This window comes from Lupinus angustifolius, chromosome LG11 (genome assembly GCF_001865875.1).
Source record: "Lupinus angustifolius cultivar Tanjil chromosome LG11, LupAngTanjil_v1.0, whole genome shotgun sequence".
Lineage (NCBI taxonomy): Eukaryota > Viridiplantae > Streptophyta > Magnoliopsida > Fabales > Fabaceae > Lupinus > Lupinus angustifolius.
The window spans coordinates 26,315,951-26,323,276 of NC_032019.1; positions in this window are offsets into that span (position 1 = coordinate 26,315,951).

Genomic DNA, 7,326 nt, shown 5'->3' on the forward strand with positions numbered 1-7,326 from the left:
GAAATTTGGAGACTCGGGTGGGTCAGTTGGCTAAGAAAATGGCAGAACAGAACTCTGATCGACAAGAATACTCTGCCAACACTCAAACCAATCCAAAAGAACACTGCAAATCTATCACTACTAGAAGTGGTAAGGTCATTGGTAAGGGTATTGGTGAGAACTTGGCTGTTGAAGAAGAGGTTCTGAGAGATACTGAAGTTGGAAGATCAAAGAAAGTAATCAGAGAGACACAGAAGGGTGATGCGATATAAGATGAGGAAGGGGTTGTCACTAATGAGGCTGATATAAGGGAGAGCAGTGATAAGAGGAAGGGTAACCTACCTCATTTGAAGGATCTCCCTTATCTAAAGAGACCTGCCAAAAAAGATAAGGAGCGACAATATGCTAAGTTCTTGGATTTATTCAAGAACCTCCAGATCAACATTCCATTCTTGGAGGCGATGGAACAAATGCATGTTTATGCTAAATTCATGAAGGACTTGTTGACAAAGAAAAGAAAGTTTTCGAACGAGACACTGACCTTGGAAGCTGGGTGCAGTGCAATCATTCAGAAGTCTTTGCCTGAGAAGACTAAAGATCCGGGCAGCTTCAATATTTTGGTCACTATTGGTGAATTATCTGAAAGTGCAAAGTGTCAAAGTGTTGCACTATTAAATTGCCTATATTTTGATGAAGACAAGGATTCATTGAAAGCTTGAAGATGACTCGACAAATCAACATGACATAAACTCAAGGATCTAATATCTAGACTAGGTTCTTACAAGAGTCACTTTTAGAGTCTTAGATGTGTGGTCTAGATATTGAGTCTAGGTTAGGTAAACCTATGTGCAATTCTCACAAGTCTTAAAAATAATCAAATCATTTATATGAGACATGCCATCTAGATTATTATATGTTCATGCATTAATCATATATGTTATCTGTGCATCTTAAGCATAATATATTGGTAAAACATATATAGTTGATAAGGATAACATATAGGTAGTTTACCATTTTACCATTTAGCTGAAAAATATGTTAGTTAATCGATTAAGGAAAGAGTTAATCGATTAACGTGAATACGATTTTAACAGATAACTGAACACCTGAAAACAGTTATTCTCAACAGCTCGTTAATCTATTAAAAGGGCACTTAATCGATTAATTGGGTCTCAGAAAGGATTTCTATATAAACTGTGTTTTTAGGTCTTGCATTAAGAAATCATTCATTCATTTTTAGAATTGCTAGTTGTATATTTTCATGCTCATTTGTGTCATTTTAGGCAGAGTGAAATGTATTATGAGATAGTGAGAGATAGTATCATGTTTAGGGTTTAATTGTGATCTAATTGCATGTAATTAATGTGTTAACATTTGTTATCTTCTTTTGCGTAATTCGTGCATTTTTTAGAAGAATTCTAGGATAGAAATTCTATGTTTTTGCACATCAATTAACTCATACAAATTCATGCTTACTTGTTAGTCTTGTATAGGGTTTATAGCTGAGTTTTAATTGTAATATTTTGAGCTACATTGTGCTTGATAATACTCTATTATGAGCTACATTGTGTTGTAATAAGGGAAGTCGTCTCTTGGTGTCGTACCACCAAAGAGACTCAGTGAGTCTTCACTAAGACTTAGAGGTCTTGAGTTTAGAACATTTTCTTGGTTGGGGATAGATCGTAAGAAAGGTTTTCTTAGGCGATTAGGTGAGTCTAACTAAGAAAATGGGTTCTTGGATTCAAGAAGGGAGCATCTAAGTTTGTGTATTGGAAGTGTGCATGTAAAAATACATTCTTTTCAATATTAGTGAAGAAAATCTCCCGAGATCAGAAAGGGAGGCATGGATGTAGTTTTCAAGTGGACCCACAAATGAACCAGGATAAAATTCATTGTTGCAGGTTTTTTCTATCCTTAATCACTTTAATTTCAAGTTGTAATATTGCCTAATTTTAGCTGATAATTTGGATACTGTAACTTTGACATATTGAGTTTAATTATGTTCAAGAATATTTGTTTTATCTGTATCTGATTGTCGGTGAGTGGGTGAGCAATAAGCCACTTTTCAAATTACTATTTTGTGTGAGTTAATCGATTAAGACATAGGTTAATCGATTAACTAGGGCTTTTTCCAAAATAGGGCTTTGGTGCAAAAAGCAGTAATTGGTAACCGTGAAATCTATTCAACCCCCCTTCTAGGTGTATTCTGTCCACTTATACCTAACATTATCTATGGGAAAGGCACTGCTTGATCTGGGTGCCAGCATTAATTTGATGCCCCTTTCTATGCTGAAAAGAATTGGGGATTTGGAGATCAAGCCTACCAGAATGACCTTGCAACTTGATGATAGATCTGTCAAGAATCCTTATGGAGTTGTAGAGGATGTTTTGGTGAAGGTAGATGGGTTGGTCTTTCCTGTGGATTTTGTCATCATGGATATTTAAGAGGATAAGGAGGTTCCTCTTATTTTGGGCAGACCTTTCATGAAGACTGCTCGGGTTATTATTGATGTTGATGAAGGAAAGTTAAAGGTAAGAGTTGAAAACCAAGAGATTAATTTTAATGTTTTTGAGGCTATGCAGCATCCGAGGGACAAGCAACACTACTTTCGTGTGGATGTCATTGAGGACTAATTCATGCTCGATGACATTCATTTGAGTAGGAGTAGTCCTTTGGAGAAGGTTTTGAGGGGAGACCTAGAGGGAAACAATATGAAGGAGGATAAGATGATCAAGACATCTTTGGCAGAGTTAGATGCACCCCACAAGGTTGTAACTAATCAGAATCGATTTGAAGAGTTGGGAAAAGAGAAGACAATTGAGGCTCCAAAGGTGGAGTTGAAAGTACTTCCTTCGCATTTGAAGTATGTATTTTTAGAAGAAGGAGGGAAGAAATCGGTAATCATCAGCAAGGCCCTTTCATGCGAAGAAGAACAATTGTTAATTTGGGTGTTGAGGAAGAATATACGGGCGATAGGGTGGATACTAGCTGATTTGTAGGGAATCAGTCCATCTTATTGCATGCATAAGATCTAGAGGATTACAAACTGGTGGTGCAACCTCAGAGGCGTCTTAATCCCACTATGAAGGAAATGGTGAAGAAGGAAGTGATGAAACTATTAGATGTTGGGATGATTTATCCCATGTCTGATAGTAAGTCGGTTAGTCCTGTTCAGGTGGTCCCAAAGAAGGGGGTATGATTGTGGTCACGAATGATAAGGATGAATTAATCCCGACCAGAACAGTCACTGGATGGCGAATGAGCATTGATTACCAGAAACTGAACTAGGCTACTCGCAAAGATCACTTTCCTCTGCCATTCATGGACCAAATGATTGAAAGATTGGCTGGACAAGAATTCTACTATTTTCTGGATGGCTATTCTTATTATAATCAGATCATTGTGGATCCCCAAGACTAGGAAAAAACATCTTTCACTTGTCATTTTGGTGTCTTCGCATACAGGAAGATGTCATTTGGACTGTGCAATGCACCAGTACCATTTCAGAGGTGCATGTTAGCTATTTTTCTAATCTTTTGGAGTAGTGCATTGAGGTCTTTATGGATGACATCTCGGTCTTCAGGTCATCATTTGAGAGTTGCTTGGCAAATCTGGACATCATTTCACAACGATGTGTTGAGACAAACCTGGTACTGAAATAGGAAAAGTGTTACTTTATGGTGACTAAGGGATTGGTCTTGGAACACAAGATCTCTTCCAGGGGCATCGAAGTTGACAAGGCAAAGATTAAGCTCATCAAAGACCTTCCACCATCACTTAATGTCAAGGGAATTCAGAGTTTCCTTGGGCATGCAAGTTTCTATAGAAGGTTCATTAAAAACTTTTCTAAAATAGCAAAGCCCCTCAACAATCTTCTAAACAAAAATGCTATTTTTTCAATTTGATGTTGAGTGTACCGAATCTTTTGAAACATTAAAACAAAAACTGAGTTATGCTCATGTTATAGTAGTACTCGACAGGCATCTTGATTTTGAACTTATGTTTCATGCTAGTGATTATGCTGCCAGCGTGGTACTAGGACAGCAAAAGGCTAAAGTTTTCCATGCTATACACTATGCTAGTAAGGTACTCAATGAGGCACAAGTTAATTATGCCACCACGGAAAAACAACTACTAGCTATAGTGTATGCTTTGGAGAAATTTAGATCTTATTTGATTGGCTCCAAAGTCATAATTTTTACTTATCATACTGCTATAAAATACTTTCTAACTAAATCGGCCTCTAAGCCAAGATTTTTGCGTTGGGTTTTGTTGTTGTAGGAATTCGACTTGGTGATCAAGGATAAAAAGGGGAGCAAAAATTGTGTAGCATATCATCTGTCAAAACTGGTCAATCAAGAGGTCACAGTAAGTGAGTCAGAGGTGGTGGAGGAGTTTCCTATGAGAAGCTTCTCATGGTTCAGGAAAGGCCATGGTTTGCTGACATGGATAACTTTAAAGCTGGAGGGATCATTCCTGAAGAGTTGTTGTGGCATCAAAAGAGAAGATTCTTGCGAGAGTCCCGTCAGTATGTGTGGGACGACCCTCATCTTTTTAAGATTGGGTTAGGTGGACTATTGAGAAGGTGTGTATCCTCAGAAGAGGCTAAAAGCATCCTATGGCATTGTCATAGTTCGCCATATGAATGGCACTTTAATGGAGAGAGAACAACTGCAAAAGTCCTCCAATCTGGCTTCTACTGGCCTTCTGTATTCAAGGATGCACATCAGTATGCACAGCAGTGTGATAAATGCCAGAGATCAGGCGGGATCTCCAAGAGGAATGAAATGCCATTAACAAATATTCAGGAAATTGAGATGTTTGATTGCTGGGGAATTGACTTCATGGGACCATTTCCATTGTCGTGCTCACAAGTATACATTCTGGTGGTGGTGGATTATGTGTCCAAATGGGTAGAGGCCGTAGCTGCACTAAAGGATGATATTAAGAATGTGATCAAGTTTTTGAAGAGGAATGTATTTAGTCAGTTTGGCACACCTCATATACTTATTAGTGATGGAGGATCCTATTTCTGCAATTCACAATTGGAGATGGTCCTACAACACTATGAGGTTTGACACAAGGTAGAATCACTTTATCATCCGCAAATAAATGGACAAGCAGAGTTGTCCAATCGAGAGATCAAGAGAATTCTGGAAAAACCAGTGTCCACCACAAAGAAGGATTGGTCTCTTCGATTGGATGATGCATTATGGGCCTACCGGACAGCATTCAAAGCACCCACTAGATTATCCGCATTTCAACTGGTATATGAGAAGGCTTGTCATTTGCCTATAAAGATTGAGCATAAAGCACTCTTGGCCCTCAAGTTTTTCAATTTGGACCCCAAAGCAGCACGTGACCAAAGGAAACTTCATTTGCAACATTTGGAAGAGATGAGTCTCATTGCCTATGAATCCTCCAAATTATACAAAGAGAAGGTCAAGTTGTATCATGACCAGAAGCTCCATCAAAAAGACTTTCGGTTGGATCAGAGTGTACTGCTGTTCAACTCCCGAATGAAGTTGTTTCTGGGAAAACTAAGGTCTAAATGGTCAGGACCCTTACTAATTAAGGAAGTTAAATCGCATGGAGCAGTCGAATTGCAAGACCCATCATCTCAGAGAAGTTGGGTAGTCAATGGCCAAAGGGTGAAACCTTACTTGGGTGGTGACGTCGAGCGGCTAACCACAATCATCAACTTATCAAGTGCGTAAAAGAACATGCGTCGAGCTAATGATGTTAAACAAGCGCTAACTGGAAGGCAATCCAGCTTTATTTTCTCCTTGCATGGGTAAAAAAAAAGAGGATTTTTTGGGTAATTCTCGCCCAAGCGAGGCATACCTCCCTCAGGTGAGGAAGATGACCTTTTAGTGCTAGGTCCCTCACTTAAGCGAGAGAGGCCTCGCCCAAGTGAGGAAGGCCTCAAACTTTTGGAATGTTCTGGACTATCCTCGCCCAAGCGAGAGCTGCTTGCTTAGGGAAGGTTGACAGGTCCATTTTTTTCTGAGCTCCTCGCCCAAGCGAGAGACCGTGAAATTGCTTTTAAAAACAAGGGTGATGGGTCCAACCCCTCACATCCCCATTGCAATCAAACACGAAAAGCAACCTCATGAGCCTCTCCAAGAGCCCAAGTTCTCTTCTTCTTCATTAGTTAGTGCACACACAAGCTTTGCATCATGAGCGGACCAATGTAAGTGCATTTTTAGCATCTTGAACCTATTACCTTTGTATTTGTGCATTTTGATAACTGTCATTTGTTTAGGCACATTTAGTTACCTTATGTTGCGCTTGATGCTACTTTACCATTAGTATTGCATTGCATTGTTGTTGTGTAATAATGAGTGTCCACATCAAGAAACACGTGGTTTCTAATTGGGAACCCCAAATATAATTCATAAAAGTGGCACTCATGTGTTCGAGTTGGTTAAGTGATTGTAATAGTGACATGGTCGCAATGGATATCATTTGTGAATTAATTTATGTAATGTCACTCACTATATAGATGGTTTTACTATGTTATAGGAGGAGAAAATCTATTACTAAAAAAGATCCCCCTCCTCCCAAGAAGTTGAAAGGTTCATCGACCTCCCAGGCCTCGCAAGCGTTCGACAGAACCAAATTCAAGAAGAAGGGCAAGGAGGATCGTTATCTCCTACCCCTCAACTGGATTTTTGTGCCAGAAAGGCGAGTGCACTTACAGACAGAGAACCTCCTGGTTTTCACTATGCCTCTGGATCGGCTGAAATGGTGGACATTAGCCACCCCCAATGAAAAATTTGATCCAAAAGTAGTACGTGAATTTTATGCAAATGCTTACCCGTTGGAGGAGAGGGGAGAAGAGTTGGCTTACAAATCCTGGGTGAGGGGAAAACAGTGCTATTTGACAGAGATACAATAAATGACCTGTTGAGTAGCTTGTATGATACAACAACTGAGGGGACCGAGGACGATTACAATTGGATGATTTAGAAGTCTTGTACTCTAGCCCGAGGTGGGTTCCACCAGAGTAACACCGCTCAGAAGTTGTGCATTCATGGACAATCTTACACCACTAACTCTGATGGCCACCCATTGCGGATTTACCGAAAGCATATGACTTTGCTGGTCCAATTGTGGATGATATTCCTCTTGCACAACGTGATCCCAAATAGTCACATATCATCTCTGTCACTGATTGACTGCCACCTTATCTATGCCATCCTCCATGGCCTGAAAATCAATGTGGGTGGAGTCATTTCACAGGAGATGTACAAAACAATAGTGCGGGCTGGAAATAAGGGTGCATTGGGATTCCCTTATCTAATTACTGAATTGTGCACACAACATGGGGTTGCGATGAACAG